Source organism: Rissa tridactyla, chromosome 4 (genome assembly GCF_028500815.1).
Source record: "Rissa tridactyla isolate bRisTri1 chromosome 4, bRisTri1.patW.cur.20221130, whole genome shotgun sequence".
Classification (NCBI taxonomy): domain Eukaryota; kingdom Metazoa; phylum Chordata; class Aves; order Charadriiformes; family Laridae; genus Rissa; species Rissa tridactyla.
The window spans coordinates 29,115,957-29,133,023 of record NC_071469.1 but is presented as its reverse complement, the minus strand read 5'-3'; the positions used below and the strand labels follow the sequence as shown (position 1 = coordinate 29,133,023).

General features: G+C 49.7%; 1 protein-coding gene across 5 annotated transcripts in view; it reads left to right on the top strand.

Annotated features, from left to right (window-relative positions):
- Positions 1-17,067, top strand: part of JDP2 (Jun dimerization protein 2) — a 57,541-nt gene that overhangs the window by 11,365 nt on the left and 29,109 nt on the right. Inside the window, exon 5 of one of the 5 annotated variants that reach the window (XR_008466086.1) lies at positions 691-1,348. The exons of the other annotated variants lie outside the window; for them this stretch is intronic. The gene's annotated coding sequence lies outside the window, so the exon portion shown is untranslated. Of the gene's footprint in view, positions 1-690; positions 1,349-17,067 lie in introns of those variants that run through there. 5 annotated transcript variants of the gene reach the window in all.

Genomic DNA, 17,067 nt, shown 5'->3' with positions numbered 1-17,067 from the left:
TCATCCTTAAACCCACCCTTTAGATACTTGTAAACATTAATCAGGTCCCCCCTCAACCTTCTCTTCTCCAGGCTAAAGAGTCCCAGCTCTTTCAGCCTTTCCTCATAAGGGAGGTGCTCCAGTCCCATAATCATCTTGGTTGCCCTACGCTGGACTCTCTCCAGTAGTTCCCTGTCCCTCTTGAACTGGGGAGCCCAGAACTGGACACAGTACTCCAGTTGTGGCCTCACCAGTGCAGAGTAGAGGGGGAGAATGACCTCCCTCGATCTACTGGCCACAGTCTTCCCTATGCAGCCCAGGATGCCATTGGCCTTCTTGGCGACAAGGGCACACTGCTGGCTCATGGATAATTTGCTGTCTACCAGGACCCCCAGGTCCTTCTCTCATGCTTAGTTTTTATTTCCTTGCTCTCATCAAAGAAGCATCTGTAGGTTTAAACTAATCTGATCTCTTGACTTTCCTTTTACCTGTTTACTCTGTCCAGCTGCTCACCATGCCAGATCAGAGAACCAGCCCTGGGTGGTTTGAGATACATTCTCTTTGTTGCACTTGCTTGGGTTAATTGGTCATTCGTGCCCACTCTCCAGAGTGGCCCATGGAGGTCTCTCTTCAAAAACAACATAACTAATTTCTTGATTTTCTTTTCTCGCTGCGGACCATCTTTCTTCACCCCTACCTGCTGACATTCAGCATGTTGGAAGCAGAGCGGTGGGAGCCCTGGTCATTGCAGTCAGCTGTGCAACAGAAATGGCCACCGTTGTGCTTGTAATGGTGGTTAATTACCTGTGTTTGAAAGGAAGCAGTTTGTTAGCAGTTATGCAGCTACAGAGTCCTGCCTGCCTTACATGCCCTGCTCTGTTCTAAAGACCTTCAGAATAAAAATGGAGACATAGTGAAATGCACAGTCAGTACCAAACACTGTCTCTCGTTTTGTTGATGCTGGGACCAGGGGCATTTTGCTGTGCTGAGTTTCCTTGTGGGTGAAGAGTGTTAGTCCCAGTCCTCTCCTGAGGACTGTCAAGCAATTCCCCGTCATTGGAGTTGCAGAGCTGTAGATGGTATCTGCAGAATTATCCCAATGATGCAGAAGGAGCGGGCTTTGGTGAGGACTTCTAATAGCTGCAGTACCTGAGGAGCATCCTCCTTTTGCCGAGCTTGACATTGAGGTCCTTCTGCTCCTGCTAATGGTCTCTGCCCAAATCCCTCAGTACATGGGCTAGCTCCTGTCGAAGCTGGAGAGGCTGGATGAGTCCAGCCAGGTGTTTGGCTAATGCTTCACAAGAAACAAGTTTTTTGTTTGCTTCCCTCTAGACTGCAATCCTTCTGCTGACAGGCAAGATGTTAAAATAAAGGCTGCATGGCCCTTATTGACTCTACACAAGGCTTTTCTTTTTTGCCTTTTTTTTTTTCCAGTGGAAGCCTTACACGCAAAGTCTTGCACTGTGCCTTTCAACTCGGGCTCTGGATCAAGTCTTGCAAAGATTGGGTGCAGCTGCAAGACTGCCGGAGGGGTTTTTATCCTCACATCAGATGTAGCTGGGGCAAAAAAAAAAAATAAAAGGGGTAAATCACAGCGCCAGCAACTTTCTTGGCGTCTCTGGGATTGTGGCTCCTCCTGCCCCTCCGGCCTTCAGAAATGTACTCGGCAGAGCTGCCCGCATAGAAAAACAAATGCATCCCAAACCAAAACAAACAGAGTTGGGTGTTGGTAGTGAATGGGCCAACACTGTGCGCTGGCGTCATCTCTGCCCGCTGCCAGCACGTTGTCATAGGAACAGCTGGATTATTTTACAATCCAGCTGTGGAGCCAATTCTCCAAAGGAGTAGCCTGGAGGGAGGAGAGAGGGGCGGGCAGAAGGGAGCACTGCTGCATTTTCTGGTAACTGGAGGGAGGAAGAGTGTTAATGGAGAGAGGGAGGGAAGGATTACCAGTGGGTGCCATCTATCATAGCCTGAAACCGCAACCAGTCATTTCCAGATAACTGACTCTCTGCTGTTAGCTGCGTCTGGGAATTGCAAGCCGCCCTGTGGGAGAGGCCAGAGGGGGGGTGGTGAGGAAAAAAAGGCAAATCTTCTTTTTGTGTGGAGGCTGATAAGGTGTGTATCACAGCATGTTGTCCAGCAGTGACCGTGGCTTGCCAGCTGGGGGGAGCGCTGTGCACCTGTATAGGGCCCCACCACCCGAGAACGTTGGAGCTGATCAAGTAATGGGTGTTAGCTCACCAGGAAAAAGATTCATCACCATTTCCCTTGCCCTCTCCGAAACAGTTTTATCCCTGTTTCCTTTCTGGAAGCATTTTGGATCCTGTTTTGAGGCTGCAGAGCATTGATGATATTGTAGGTGCCTAAGCAGAGGGTTAGTCTTTGTGCTGATGAAGGCTGTTGTACCAAAATGAACACCCTTGGTCCAATGGCAGGATGTTTGCTCTTCAAATGAGCTCTGGGCCTCGTGGTTTAGCAAGTTACACTGGTATTGTTGTTGATGTACCCTGCAATGAAGATTTGGTGACAAAAGCAAAGAGCCTGCAGTGGGTTGTGAGAACAAAAGCAGCGCCTTTGGCCTGATACAGCTGGGGCTGCGGGAGAGTTGCTCTGCTAGAAGGGGAACCCGGGCAGAAGGAAGGTGTCCTGCCCGGGGGAGCGCTGCTGGGAAGCGAGCTGCGGCGGAGCGGCTCGGCTGGAGGTGTTGGCGTGAGCACCCTGCTGCTGCGCCGTGTCCGGGACCCGGTTCCACTCGCGGTCTGTGAAATGAGACACGCACACACACACACACATCCCCTCTCCTGTTTTAGCCCGTTTTCGTGTGAGCAGTGGCGCCACGGAGCCCCGGCGGGCGGTGGTGAGGGCGGCGGGCTCTGCCGCCGCGGTCCCCGGTGGCGGGTGCGAGACGCGGCCGGCAGAGGGCGCCCCCAGTCGGCCCCGCGCCCTCCCAGGCGGCCCCACCGCCCCTTGCCTCTGCCGCAGGGCTAGTCCAGCTCCGCCTTGGCGAGCGGCTCGAGGGGGCACTCGGGGTGGCGGCGTGGCCCGGGCTCCTGAGGCTAGAGCTCCTCCAGGGCATCGGCGCCGCGGGTGCTGGGGTGGAGAGAGCCAGCCGCCCCCGGCCACTGCGCTCACCTTACCCGGGGAAAAACAGGGGATGGCAGGCAGGCAGGTAGCCTGGCTCTACAGAAATTGTCCTTATATCAGTCACAGAGAGGGACATCCAAGCAAGGATCATGGGTTGACTGCGAGGATAGATGAATTAACCTGCTGTAGAAACCATGGTCTTCCTTCCCCCTTGCCAAGTCATCTGGCTGTGCTGATAGTCCTGGCTGGCTCTGGAGACCCCTTCTCACATGCAGTCTTTGTCAGGGCTAGAAGGACAAGTCCAATTTTATTGCTTGATTTTGAAGTGATGAGTGTGTGACAGATAAGAACCACAGAACACCAGGGAGCTTGTGAGACTCTGGCATCGTGATTTTGCCCTTTGTTGGAGTTCAGAAAAGATACTGAGCCATTTTCCATACTTGGCGTTTTTGTTTATCTCATGTATGGATTCAAGCTGTGTGTACAGACTAGGGCCCAGGGCAGATTTCAAAGGGGGGGGGGTGTATCTGTCCTGTACCTTACTGGTTCTTAACAGTTTAATACAATACAAGTCGGAGTTGCAAAGGAATATTCTAGGCACTGCAGTACCTTCTTTCATCTCTCCTGCTCTCTCCATTTTTCTGGCTCCTCCCAGTGATCTCTGTTGACCCTGCTAGTGAAGACTTGCAGCCCCCTTTAAGGGGGCAGTCAGCAGAGCTTTGAGTATTCACATCCATCCTTGCTTTCAGCATGTGGGCTTTACCAGCGCATCTCCAAACTTGTGAGAGAAGCTCCAGTGGGCACTGGCAGCTTTAAATTATTTGCAAGATTTGGACTCACTAGTAAAGACACCTGTTTAAAAAAATGACTTCTGGGCTTTTTTAGTAGTGCAGTTGTGGACCTGGACCCTGTTCTGGAGGAGTTATTTAAAGATAAAAATAGCACTGGAGAAGAAGTCAAAGTTTTGCCCGTAAAACTTACAAGAAAATTCTTTGCCTGGCATCTAAATTGCCACTCCTGTTATTTCCACATTTGTGAGGAGTACAGAGATTCCTCTTTTTTCTTTGTATTTTTGGTCTCTACTGCTTTGGGGACATGTTTGAGGAGGCAAGCTGCAGGCAGTGACTAATGAAGTGTCTCAGATGTCTTTCCATGATGAGACAGCCACCGGTGTGGAAAATACTGCACTTTTTCTGGGGGGAATTTTGTCTCTTGCTCTCTGCTATAGGGAACCCGCTTTCTTGTTCTTCTTTAGTTTAGCCTTCAGCAGAGGAGGAAGATTTAGGGAGTTTTCAGGCAACTCAGCAGGACTGTTTTTCTAGAGCTTCAGCAGATTCTCACCACTGTGATGTTCAGGTTAGACTTGCTTCCAGCTTATCCCCAGTCTTAGCTGTTACAAATTTACCTGGACTCATCTCCCCATGCAGCCCATCACCCTGATGCTGCTCCATCAGTTGATAAGACCTGCCAACCCTACCTACTGCTGTTGCGAGTAACCTGTAGAGCCAAGTGTTTTGGCCAGAGCTGTGTTGCCGGGCAATGCAGTGAAGCAATAGCAGTGGTAGCCCCCAGCATGCTGATGCCTGGGATGTGCAGGCAGGTGGCTGTTGCCAGTGCATGGATCAGCTCTTGTGATGTGTGCAATGAGACCAGCAATTGCTGGGTCCCTGGATTTTGCGTCTATGCAATGTAGGATCTCTGGTTCCTTGTGATACAGCTGTATGGGGCTTATATTCTTCAAAATGTTGGTGTTGATTGGTAACAGGATTGCCCATCATCTGAAGATGAGACATGGAAGCTGCGGCAGAATGTGGGAAGGAAGCAGAGAGAAGAGAAAATGAAATTCATACAGGGTAATTGCAGGAGGGCAGGGGAGATGTGACTTTTATGGGGTGTACACCCCCTTGCTGTGGGTTCAGGGAGGAGCAGGTAGCTGAGGACATTGTTGTGCTGATCCTCTTTGGCACTTTGAGGGTGCCATGTGGTAGCTGGAGCCCAGCTCTGCTTCAGGGGTTCCCCAGCAATGTGTCCCTAGCAAGGTGTACCCAAGACCCTGGCAAGTGACCCAGGGCTCAGCACCCAGGCTGCTGTGCCGCTGCTCCTGCCAGTGGTGGTGGTGATGCTGAGGCTGGGAACATGCAGCAGAGTTAGAGTGCACTGCTGCCCAGCTCCTCCTGCCTTTCAGATTCTGCCTTTTCTTGGGTGGTACTGTGTGAGGCACTTGTGGCCAGTGATGGATCTGAGCCTCCTGTGCTTGGTGCTGCATCCCCAGAAAATAAGCAGTCTAGCCTCCTCTGGACCATTGCTTAGCTTCACTTTCAGACAGAACTGCCCATGCAAAAAGGAGCTGCAGGCACTCCAGTGCATCGTTTATCCATGTTTTTGCCAAACTCCTGTATTTGAGAGTGTCCTGTAAGGAGTCTGAATGCTTTTACTAGAAAAGGATCGTTTACAGACAGTCCTTTGGAGACCCTGAATGTGATCGTTATCTTGAATTCCAACTGTCAGATAGGAGTGGTGTTGCTGGGTCCTGGCATTTGGTGCCCTTCCAAGTGTTAAGTATACTAGTAAGGCATTACAAAATAATTTTGTAACATGTCGGAGTTGATTCCTCTTCCTCTGATTGCAAGAGCTCTTTTGCTTGCAAGCTTTTCAGTCTCATAAGCTAGGTATCAGTTCTAAATGTTTTTTGGAAGGAAACATCATCAGGTCAGCTTTGGCCCTCCAGTGTAGGCTTTGGCTAGTAGCAAACTTAATGGAATCACTTGATGGTAAAAAATAAAGATCAAGTGAAGACCTTCTCCAGAAAACCAATGTGCCTTTGCTCGTCATGCTTATAACCTTGTTATTGCAGCCATGAAATCCTGCAAAGGAGAAGGACTTAAAAGTATGGACAAATGTGAAACTAATTAGCTTGGTGTCATTGTCCAAGCTGAAAGAAGTGCTGAAAGAAAATAAACATTCACAGTGAAACACAGCATGGATCTAAACAAATTCTTTCAGCTTTAGTAATAATCTGTAGTGCTTTCCTACTAAATGAATGACTGGAAAAAAATTTATTTTAAAGCTGGGGTTGTACTCTGACACCATCACTGCCAAGTCTGTGTGGTACAGCATGGACCCGCTTTTACGAAGGGCTTTTGCCACAGAGTCTGGGCCAGACTCTTCCTCTCTCTGCTATCAAAGTGTTTCTTTGTGCAGGCAGTCATGTGTCAACTAAGCATGCAGCTGCACGCACAGTTTTTCCTTTTGCTTTGGACTCCTGCCTTTTAGAGATCAGGCCGTGAGTGATTATGGTTTTTTAATTTGCTTTGCAACTAGTATGATCGCTGAGAGTGCCTTCATTTCCAGAAGAAGCTGGTCAATGGATTTGTCTTTAGATAAAGGTTTTTCTGTACTCTGCCCTGAGTGGATCTTGTTGGCTGCAGCAAGGATTGTAGCTGCAGTTATGTCTGCTGCGAAATTCCCAAGATTCCCATCACCACCCTCGTTTAAACATCCCCCAGCCCTGCTATAAACAAGTGAGAGACACTCACCCTGCACCCTGGCTGGGAGCCAAGGATATCGGGCGCTCTGGCTGGAGACAGAAGAGGAGCACAGAAAATAGTGTCAAGTCATGAATCATCTCAGTGGGGATCGACAGCCACCATCAACAAAACCAGACAAACCTGGGGCTCACTGCTTAATAAGCAGTTTATTTCTGGTCAAAGTTACAATGTGCAGGCGAACTGGAAAGGCAGCAAAGCACTGCTGGCAGGCAGTTGCCTGCGCTCCCTGCATGCAGGGCACCTCCTCACCATGCCCTGTTGCAGCAAGATACCTGTAGGGCTGTGGATGTAGTGTATGGGCCTCTCATCTGTTTCTGGCCCGTTTCCTAAGGTGACAAAGCCTAGGTAATCATGGTGCTTACCATGGGGCCCTTCTGGCTACTTTTGAACATGCTGGACAGTTTCATCCAAATTTGAGAGAAGAGTAGAAATTTCCAAGATTGTTACATTTCTACAGGTTTTGTGACGCTCTACAGGTGGACAGAAAAATCAGGCCAGTTCAGTACTGTGCCACGGGAGAGGCGTGGAGGGTGCAGCGGGTGTGGACCCTGGTCTGGCAGCTGTGACCCATGTATGCAGAGCGTGCATGTTGGTATGACACACATACACCAGGACTGGCCAGAGCAGGGGATGGGAAGAGATGTGAAGAGAAAGCCAGGATTAATGCAGTGCGGGAGAGGCGTACAAAGGCAAAGGACACCAAAGTGGAAACTGGCTCACCAGCTGTCTTCTTTTGTTCCAAGGTCCTTATCCATACCGGCTTGTGCCTCTTAATTCTGGAAAGAAATCTAGACAGTCTGTGCTTATGAGTGAAGATTCAGATACACCTCCATAGCTTCATGCACTGAGTGTGAGACTCACTTGGTTGGCTGCATCCTAAGCTCCTCTTTAACCAGGTTTGAAGCTTGAAAATGGTGCCTCCATCCTGAGGGACTTTGGGGGGGATTTAGGTACAGCCCACCAGCTCTTGACAAGTTTCCAAGGTGGCATGCCTTCTTTTCTTGGGAAGTCCTCGCTGCCTAGTCTATATATGCTGTCCCCTTGGCTCAGGTCTATGGGACAGCAAAGACTAGGGGGGTGCTACATGGTAGGTGAAGTTTTTCTTGGGTACTGTCTATGGAGAAAGTTCATGGGCCCTCAGCCTTACAGGGTGGGGTTTTTTTTTGGCATAAACAACCTCATAACCAAGCGGGAGCCACTTTTTGCCTTATGGAGTATCTTATCGCATTACTCTGGAAGGGCTGTAACTGTTTTGCAAGGTGATCTCCTGCTGTACAACTGATGCCAGTGGATGCTCACGATTAACTGCACACCCTGGGCGTTCCTCCTTCATCTGCAGCGATTCTCATCTGGACTGATTTGCTGGGTTGTCTGTGTGCTCGGTGACTCTGGGGTCACCTTGACCAGCCACTCTTCTCTCCATTTGAATCAGGAGCACGTGGCCTCTTGCCTGTGGCTCAAGGGTACAGCCAGCCCACTCTGGTCGCCATGCCCCCTGCTTCTGCAAGGTTATACAAGGAAAGCTGAAACTTTCTTGCCAGAGGCGGAGGAGCAAATTCAGTCTCCAGCAGACCTGGAACAACGAACAGCTCGGAGAAGGTGTGCTTCCAGGACACGTGCCAGCACTGAACCAGCACCAGTGGCAGGTTTACAGAAATGCCACAGGCAAAACGAGAGCTCTGGTAATTCACAGGCTCCCCAGGTTTGACAGGCAATCATCCAGCCTCACCTCTTGTATAAGACTGGCCCCTTCATTTCATGTAGTTACCTCTGTCCCACACCCAATAATATATGCTTGCCAGCAGCACTTTTGGGAAGTTAACCAGCCTCAGTGCAGAATCGAATGGAGACAGGCAATCTACCATGTCCATGGTACACTCCACAAAACACTCTACAAAACAGTGTTTTATTTCTAATCAGAAATTGCCTGGTTATGGCATCCGGCTGTGGTTCCCATTCTTCCTTTCTTCCAGAGATTAAAGACTTTTTGAGTGCTCCATGTTTACTCCCTGGGACTACAGTGGGATAAAGGCACTTTCTTCTGCTCAAGAGGCTAAACAGGCTGTGCTTACTATGGGGCAAATAGTACAGCTCTCAGCCATTGGAGTCTCTCTTCCCCCTCCATCCCCCAGTGGTCAACATCCCTTCTAAAGCAGGGAAGTAACGCTTTTGCCAGTGCTGGACACGGGTGTCATGTTCCTTCCGTTACCCCTACCCACCATGTCCTCTTGAGTGCCTACTGTGAGGACTCAGGCTGGATTTTAACCTGCATTGCCAAAGGAAAGTGCTTGGAGCCATTTTATATGATGCAAGGTGCAAGTTGAATCAGAGAGAGACAAAGCCAGCAGTAACAGAAAATCTTTTCTGAGTTGTAAGGGCCAAAAGGAATTAATCACTGCAGGGAAATGGGCTCTCTCATCTACGCAGAGGGTGGGAGAGGGAGAAAAGAAAGTGCTTTAGAAGGGAGAAAGGAAAGAAAGGTCCTTGCAGTGTCCCTGTCAGTACCAAAATAAATCTCTGAAGAGAGAGAGGGGAAACAATAGCAGCAGAAAGCTGCCAGAGCGATGGCAGAGCAGAGCCTTAGGAGCAGATCTTTTCCTGACTAAAGGCTGCCAGCTCTGGACCTTTGTGGTTAGTTTGCTTTGGTGAACCCAGTAACCGCTGGCATGTACTTGTCTTTCTCATCCGTGGACTGCTTGCTAAACAGGCCAGTGGTGATACTGAGGGCAATATCCTAGCAGGAATGTAGCTGAGCCATTGGATCAAGTACTGGATTTGAACCAAGCCAGTCTTGTTTTGGAGCAACTAAACTGCCCGGTGGGCTGGAAAAAGCTCTGGGGAACCTTGACCAAGGTTGCTAGAGAGCAAAGTAGCAGAGAGTTTCCATCCAAAAAGGATCCAGGCAACATGTCCTTACAGTAAACAGAAGAAAGCCTTGCAGTTCTGTGATCCTTAAGCATAAGGGGGAGTGGATGAGGCTGCCGGGAGCAGGCTGACAGCCCTGGGAGGTTTTATACTGACAGAGCACATCTGTAGAGGAGAGCTGCCAGGCTGTCGTGCAAACCCACTGGGGGACCATCTCACACTTCAAGCACATGCTGTCTGCATCTCCAGGGGCTCCTCACACCTTCCTGGACACGACTGCAGGCAGGGAAGCAGGTCAAATCATCGACATTATTAACAGCAAATCTGACATCTGGGCTGGCCAGTGGAACAGCGCAGGCATTTGCTTTGTTTATTTTTCTTCTGCCTTTGGCGCTTTTGCTCTTTGCAGAAGAAGGCCTGCATGCATTGCTAACACACTGCTCGGGGTAAGCACTAAACGAAACTCCCACTATTTTGAGGAACCAGCTCAGGCATTTTTTAAATAACTGCTGCTTTTGTGTGATTCTTGGACAAATTGAAACTAAAACCTCTTTCCTGACACGCTGTTTTTGTCTGTTGTGCTGGTAGGCTGCTCTGTGGTTGCAAATCTCCAACATACTGACGTACCCTGATTCTGCTCTCACTTGGCCTAACTTGACACTCCGGAGTAATTTCATTAATGTCAGTGGAGACATTTCCTCTTTACGCTGGCGCAGAGCTAGTTTGGATGTAAGCCCCCACCATACATAGAGGAGAGCTGCAATTCTTCCCTGCTGCAGCTAGCAAGATCTGTGCAACAGAGGTGAACTTGCTGGAATGCAGAACGTGAGCACAGAACGGCTGGGGACTAGGGAGAGCAGCTCTCCTTCCTCCAGCTTGCAAGTGGCTTTGCCAAGAGCAGGTTTTCAACTGGGGGCTGTTGATTTCCCTGGTACGTGCTGTACAGCACAAGGGAAATGGACCTTTGCGTTGACCATTGCCTGTTTGGAGATGTTCTTCAGAGGCACCTGCTCTCCACCTTTTTCTCTCCACTTCCAAACACACCCATCAGCATCTTGGTGCCTGGTATCATGAGCTGCTTACTTTCATGACAATGGGGCTCAGAGTGTTAGACTCTTTGGAGCAGTTAGGGTCTGTTTTTAGCTGAGCTGCTCTCAAGAGCAGTTGAGTAGGTGTAGGTACAGTGTCCAAGGATGAGTTCTTGGGGGCCCGTGACTGCTGAGAAGCTGAGAAGAGCTCTGGTGATTCCAGCAGTGGGAGGTTCACTGATCCCTCTGGGGGTGTTGCAGGGAGGGGGCTGGAGTGGGTGTAGCTGGTGATACGTATAGGCAGCCAAAACCTGGTGTTGTAATGTCTGAGACGGTCTGAGTTTGGAAAAGGCCCCGATGATATCACCCTGCAGAACTGTTAACGGCAGAGTGCAGGAAAGGAAATGTTCACAAGTCCTTTCCAAATCTGTAAAGGAGAGAAATTAATGCTCCCTCTTCCCATCCCCACCTCTCTGCTTGGAAATGACTTTCATTCACCACCAGGCATCAAAACGGTTGGTTCTTTCTCTTTTTTCTTCTCCTTGCTGCTGCCATCTCTGTACCACACGTGACGGAGAGCGCTGAGGGCAGAGAGTGCAGAGAGCAGTGGCTTTTCTTCACAAGCTCCCTGCGAGGACACTGAACTCTGCATACCATCCTGCAGTTTTGCTTAAGCCACTTCCAGAAGAGTTAAACAAGCAATGGTGCTTTTAGTGCTGCCGCAGAGCATGCAAAATAGGGATTAAGTTCTGCAGGAGCTCTCGTATGCTAATTCTCCTTTGTGGCTGCTCACTCTCTGCAGCTCTCCATGCCCCCCGGCTGCCCAGTATGACTGCCAGCCCCAACCCAAGCCCCTTCCAAGCCCTGCACTGGAAGACTGCTTGACTGCAAGACCTTTCCTGTTCATTGTGGCTGCATCCAGCGCAGCGCAGCCCCTCTGCTTAAGAAAGCGTCTGTTTTCTGGAGGTGGGGAGCAAGATCATGCAGAGATTGCTTAGTTGCTCTGAGCTCTGCTTTTTTGACATGGTCCACCCACTGTCACAGGATCCTTGGGAGGGTGGGAAGGAGAAGCCCGAAGCTGGAACCAGTTAATGTGAATTAAGTGAGCAATACCCTGCACGGCACAAGGAGCATGAAGAATGATGTCAACCAGTGACTGTATGAACTAGGCAATTATCTTTGTGATTTTTCTTAAACCAAAATGTGGAGAACATGTGTGAAATATTTCCCCCTAGAGCTTCATGCGGCAAGACCTGCACGCCGACAGGGCTGGTGTGTCGTACTGGGAACAAATGAAAGCAGGGCCTGTTAAGCCGCTTTGACAGGGGCAGCTTTCTCTTTTAGACAGTTGCTCATTGCCAGTGCACAAAGTCTTTCTTTCCCCCTTCCCCAGCACTCAGGAGCATGGGCTGGTCTTCCTTCCACCATCTGTGATGGATGAGATCAGCACAGAGCTCCCACCCTCCTGCTTGCAAAAGAGCCAATGTTGTGGGCAATTCAAGGAAGGGGCAAGGCAGATAACAAACCTTCCCTATGTCTTTCATAAAACCTTATGTCCTGGAGTCACGTATGGCAGAATAGACACTTGTCTGCAGACTGGCTGAAAAAGGACTGTGCTAATTTGTTTATGTTCGTGAGCATCCACTTGGTAGCAAGCATGGTCCTACCCTTGTGGAAACAGAACGATAAGAGATGGAATTGATTTTCCAATAACTTTCACTGATTTTTGGAGTGTAGCCCAAAGGACAGCAGGGGAGCAAGTCAGGCAGGGGGTCTGTGTTGCGTTATGGCGGCAGGAAAGGTCAGTGTGATTTTCCTGTCCGAGGAGGGGAGTGAGAGTCTTTCTCTGAACAGTTCACCAAATATTGTGATCTGAATTGGGGATATTGGAAGTGTTGACAGACTGGGGAGATAAATTGAGCATAGTGCTAACCAGTTTAGCCAAAAGATGACTAAGGTGGGGGAAGCATTGTTGTCTCCAAACATCTGTGAGGAGATGGGGATTATGTTAACAAAGGAGAAAATTTAGACCAAGCATCAGGAAAGTACTTCCTAGACGTGAACTGTGTCTCCCCAGGGAGGGGGTGGGAGTCCCATATCTGACAATATGGGAACAGCAATAAGTAACAAGTCTGATTACATGCCACGTAATGATAACAAATAATGTAAAATGGGTCTTGATAAAGAGCTAGAGTTCTCTGATAACAACCAAATGCACAAGTCAGGGGATGAGCAGGGTGGGACTTGGGGGGTTTCTGATGCTGGCAGGGTGCACCTGGGAGTTCTGTTGACATCTTTGAACAGTAAAACATGTATGTAGACTTTTGTTCACTCAATACTTTGAAGCAGAGGTAAGTTCGATTCCTGGGCCCCTTCTCTGAGGCTTTTATTTGAAGGAGAAGGAGTCTGCTACAGCAATGATCAGTTTGTGCTTTATTTACTGGTAGTGGGATCCCAGAGATCCCCCCCACAGCTTTATTTCACTCCCATGCTCTTTGGAGTGGAAGTATCTCCCAGGAAAGAATACAGAAAGGCAAATGTATATTTTGGATGGGGGCTGTTCTATGATATGAGCCAAGAGCTGGAGTGGGGTCTTAAATGGACAGTCACATCCAGGAGTATGTGAGAAGCATCTCCTCTGAGATGAGGCCAATACCTTAGATACCCTGGCCAAAGGAAGCCCTGCCTACAAAGCAGGTAGAGCTGCAATGAGGGGAGCAACTGGGTCTATGGGCCCAAGTGGGTCCCAGGCACCCAAATTACAGGGCCAAGCCCCCACGTTCCTCTGCAGCTAGTTTCTTGGAAAGAGACTAGTAACAATCTCCTATTTATACACTACTCAAAAAGATGGGGTTAAGGCCAGGGCTCTTTAGTGTTTTGGGGCTTTTGGTTTTGGTGAATGTTGAGTCCTAGATTTGCTTTGGTAACCCTGGAGCAAGATGGCAGCATTTTGTCTTCTTTGCAAACTTGAAGCCTTGGTTTTGTTTAACATGGGCTGTAATGCCAGCCCTGGATGGTTAAAATGTGAAAGGGGAACACCCTTTGCTTGTGCCCTTGCCTGCTTGGTCTGTCAATGATTATCTCCTAAGCGGTAGTCATAAGATGAGAGGGAAAATATGACTGAGAGGGTACTGGGAGAACTGCACCAGTCCTGTGCATCACCTGCCCCACCAGTGGAAGAGGAAATGTGTGACTCAGGGCCTGGGAGCACAGCAGGGGCAGCTGCCTTACAAGGTCCTGGCTGAGAGTGGTTGAATGCTGTGCACGAGGGTCTGCTTCTGTCCCCCGACAAGCTTTGTGAGCGATGAAGGAGAGGAGTTTCCAGCCCAGCCTTACAACAAGCACACCTCATGGAAATGTCAGACCAGAGCGCACTTGACTGAATGAATGCAAGACACAGGCAAACAGGGGGAGAAAGACAAGAAAGGGGCTGGTGGTTAAATTTGCTTTGTATCCTGGAGCAGGTTTGTCAGAGTACAGCCACATCTGCACAAGGAGTCCTGTCATAGTCTACAGGGAAGCAAGCACAAAGGGAAAACAAACTATAAGAATCAGGCACTTCGACAGCCAGATCAGCAAGACCGTTGTCCACAGTTATCCCAAAAGAGGCTGCATCATTTCAAAGACACTTCCTCTACCCCAGTCCTGCTGCCTTCACCCAGAAACCAGATTCCCAGCGTGCTCCTGCCAGGAACTTGTTAAACTTCTGTGCAGAGCTTGGGGGGTTTGAGTGCAGAGGGTGAACAGTGGGTGCTGTGCTGGATGGGATGGCCAGCCTGGGCAGGATGAACAGAGCATGCTTGCTTGGAGATCCAGCTGGAAGCTCATGGAGGGTCCCTGATTCCCCAGACTCAACCCAGCACAGCCTGGCCTGGCACATGTGGGATGGCTTCAAACTGTGTGTTGCTAATAAGGGCTTCCAAGGATGCTTCCAGCTTGCCCTGATGTGCAAGCCATACCTCCTCTCCTCCATGGCCCTTCCTCAGCTAAAGACTGTCTTCCTTTTCTTTCTCCTGTGAAGGGTTCGGTTCCCTGTGTCCTTGAGGCTGATAGGACAGAATTTACACCCATGGGTCTGTTTTCTATCATAAGAACCCTCATGGCTCACCCAGAGCAAGATCAATACATAGAAATGGGCCACATACCACGGGAACAAATGCCAAGAAGAGTGGGGCAACATGGAACAGTGCCAGCCTGCAATGGCAGTGCACCTCCAGTGTAAAACTGGTGGTCAGCTTTTCTCCCAGGGGCTACAGATAGGTGAAGGGAGCCCCAACTGGCAGCATGCACACCACGTGCAGTACGAAAGGAACCTCAGAGTCACATGGAACCCATTAGCAATGTCACCTGTCACTTTTGTCTGGCTTGTGGATGGCCTGGCTGAGAGCTGACCAGCTGTCCCATTCCCACCAGCCCCACTTCTCTTTTGTGACAGGGGTACCTAAACCAAGCAAGTGTGGGTAGCCATGAGCTCAGCTGTACTGAAACAGCTCCCACATCTGGCTGCTGAGCTGGTGTGACACTGCTCAGAAATGTCCCGCAGCAGGAGGCCAAACGGATCTTGCCACAGGAGGAAGAACCTCCACAACTAACATGGCCCTGCACACCCTGACCTTTCCTACAGTACCAGCAAGCCTGGCTTTGCAGACCACTAATGGGGGCAAGCACTGGGGGAATGGTCATCCCTCCACCCTCCCCCAGCTCCGCTGCTAAAGCCTGGTCTCGTTTGGAGGCCGGGTACTAAAATGTCTAAGGAAGGAATGGAGAGTCCCATGAGGGCAATACTGGGAATGATCTGGAGTGCACATTTCCCCCTGTCCCTCTCTAAAGCAGACCTGCCCTGGGCGCCATGAGGGCCATGGAGAAGTTAACTCCGCAGCTGGGGAGACATCTGCGATTTGGCGAGGATAGGTTCTTTCCACAGAGGCTGCTAATTCTGCATGACCTAATCTGGGTTCGCTGCTTCTCTGCACTGTGAGTCACAGTGCGCACGGTCCTTTGGTCACTGCGGCAGGCTGCAGGACTTCACAGTGGCCTTCTGCTCTTCCTAGAGAGGATGACTCTCTGACTTGGCTGCCATGTGCTGTTTGACACTTTCCATTTATGTGTAATAAGATCACTGCGATCTGCAGCAACAGTAGGTTGTCATCTTAGATCTCATCCTAAGATCTTCTCAGCAACAAGCAATACATTAGCTGACTGAGAGTCGCACTGGTCCAGAAAGATGCCTGCATGAAAAAATTCCCCAAAGGAGCCACTGACAGCTCTTAGGAATTGAAGGCCTCAGAGAGATACAGCCATTAATGCAGGCAGCATTCAAGGCAAAGGTTTGCAGAGCTGGGTGGAGGGGGGAAGAAAACTTGGTATAAAAATAAAGCAGAAGCTGATCATTCATTGTGAGGCGAGCGCTGCCTTCCTCATCGCTCATGGAAAAGCTGTTGCCATCAGTAAAGCCATCCCCTTGACCGGAGGACTCCCCACCCTACTCTGCACCTACTGGTACAGCTGGGCCCTGAGACTCTGCAGATTCCCAAGCTGCGAGCAATGGGCCAGGGGTACCAGATGAGCTCTTTTTTATTTCCTTTCATTTAGCAGGATCCTGCAGAGCTGGGCAGCTGCCAGTCAGTCTGTCAAGACGTGAACTATTTTGGGAATTTTTATGATGGAACAATATTTTTTTGGTAAACAAACGGAAAGCTGTTAAACAGGGACCTTCACCTCGCAGCTCCCGGTTCAGCTCCCTCACTGCTGCGATGCCACAGTGACTGTACTGTCCACTCTGCAGAGCTCCCTTCATGGCTCCAGCAGGGGCAAAACAAATAGCAGCTTTTTTTTTCCCCTTTTCATGAACTCCTCAACAAAAAAAAAAAAGGAAAAAAAAAAGAGAAAAAAAAGAGCAATTTTCGTTTAAGCAGCAGAAGCATTTTCTTGGCGGACTTAACCCCTCACACACCTGAGGGCAAGCTGTATATTAGCTCTGTGTGCTGTGTTATCCAACCGTGCAGCATCGAGCCACATCCCGTACTGGATTTCCTCAGGACTGCTGGAACACGAATCCAACCAGCAGTGACACAGGGCTGACTGTGCACAAAAGGAAGACTCCCTTCTTCACAGTGTCTGTTAATAGGAAGCCTTGATGGAGTCATAGAGCACACAGGAAGATGTTTGTATGGAAGAATTGAGCAGGGAAAGGAAGGGCAGAAACCTTTCCCACTCCAAAATGGAGGTACTGCATTTCTCAGGGGAAAAACCCATAAGGGAACAGCGAGTCCTTCTTGCTGCCACGGGCTAAAATTGGTCTCACGATTCCTATGTATTGGTGGCAATGGAGAATCCAGTCTCACATGGGATGTATCTGTTGCAGCCTTTGGGGGAACTGATTGATAGCAATCAATTGGAATGAGCCAAGACATTTGTCTGCTCCACACGCTTCGTCCACGTCACGAAGGCAGTTTGTGGTTTTCCTTGGTTCCTGGAAAGTCCAGTCCAGCTTGTACAACAGTGCTGGCTCACGCAGGCCCTACTGGCAGCTCGTTAACTCCAGAGAATGCAGATCACTG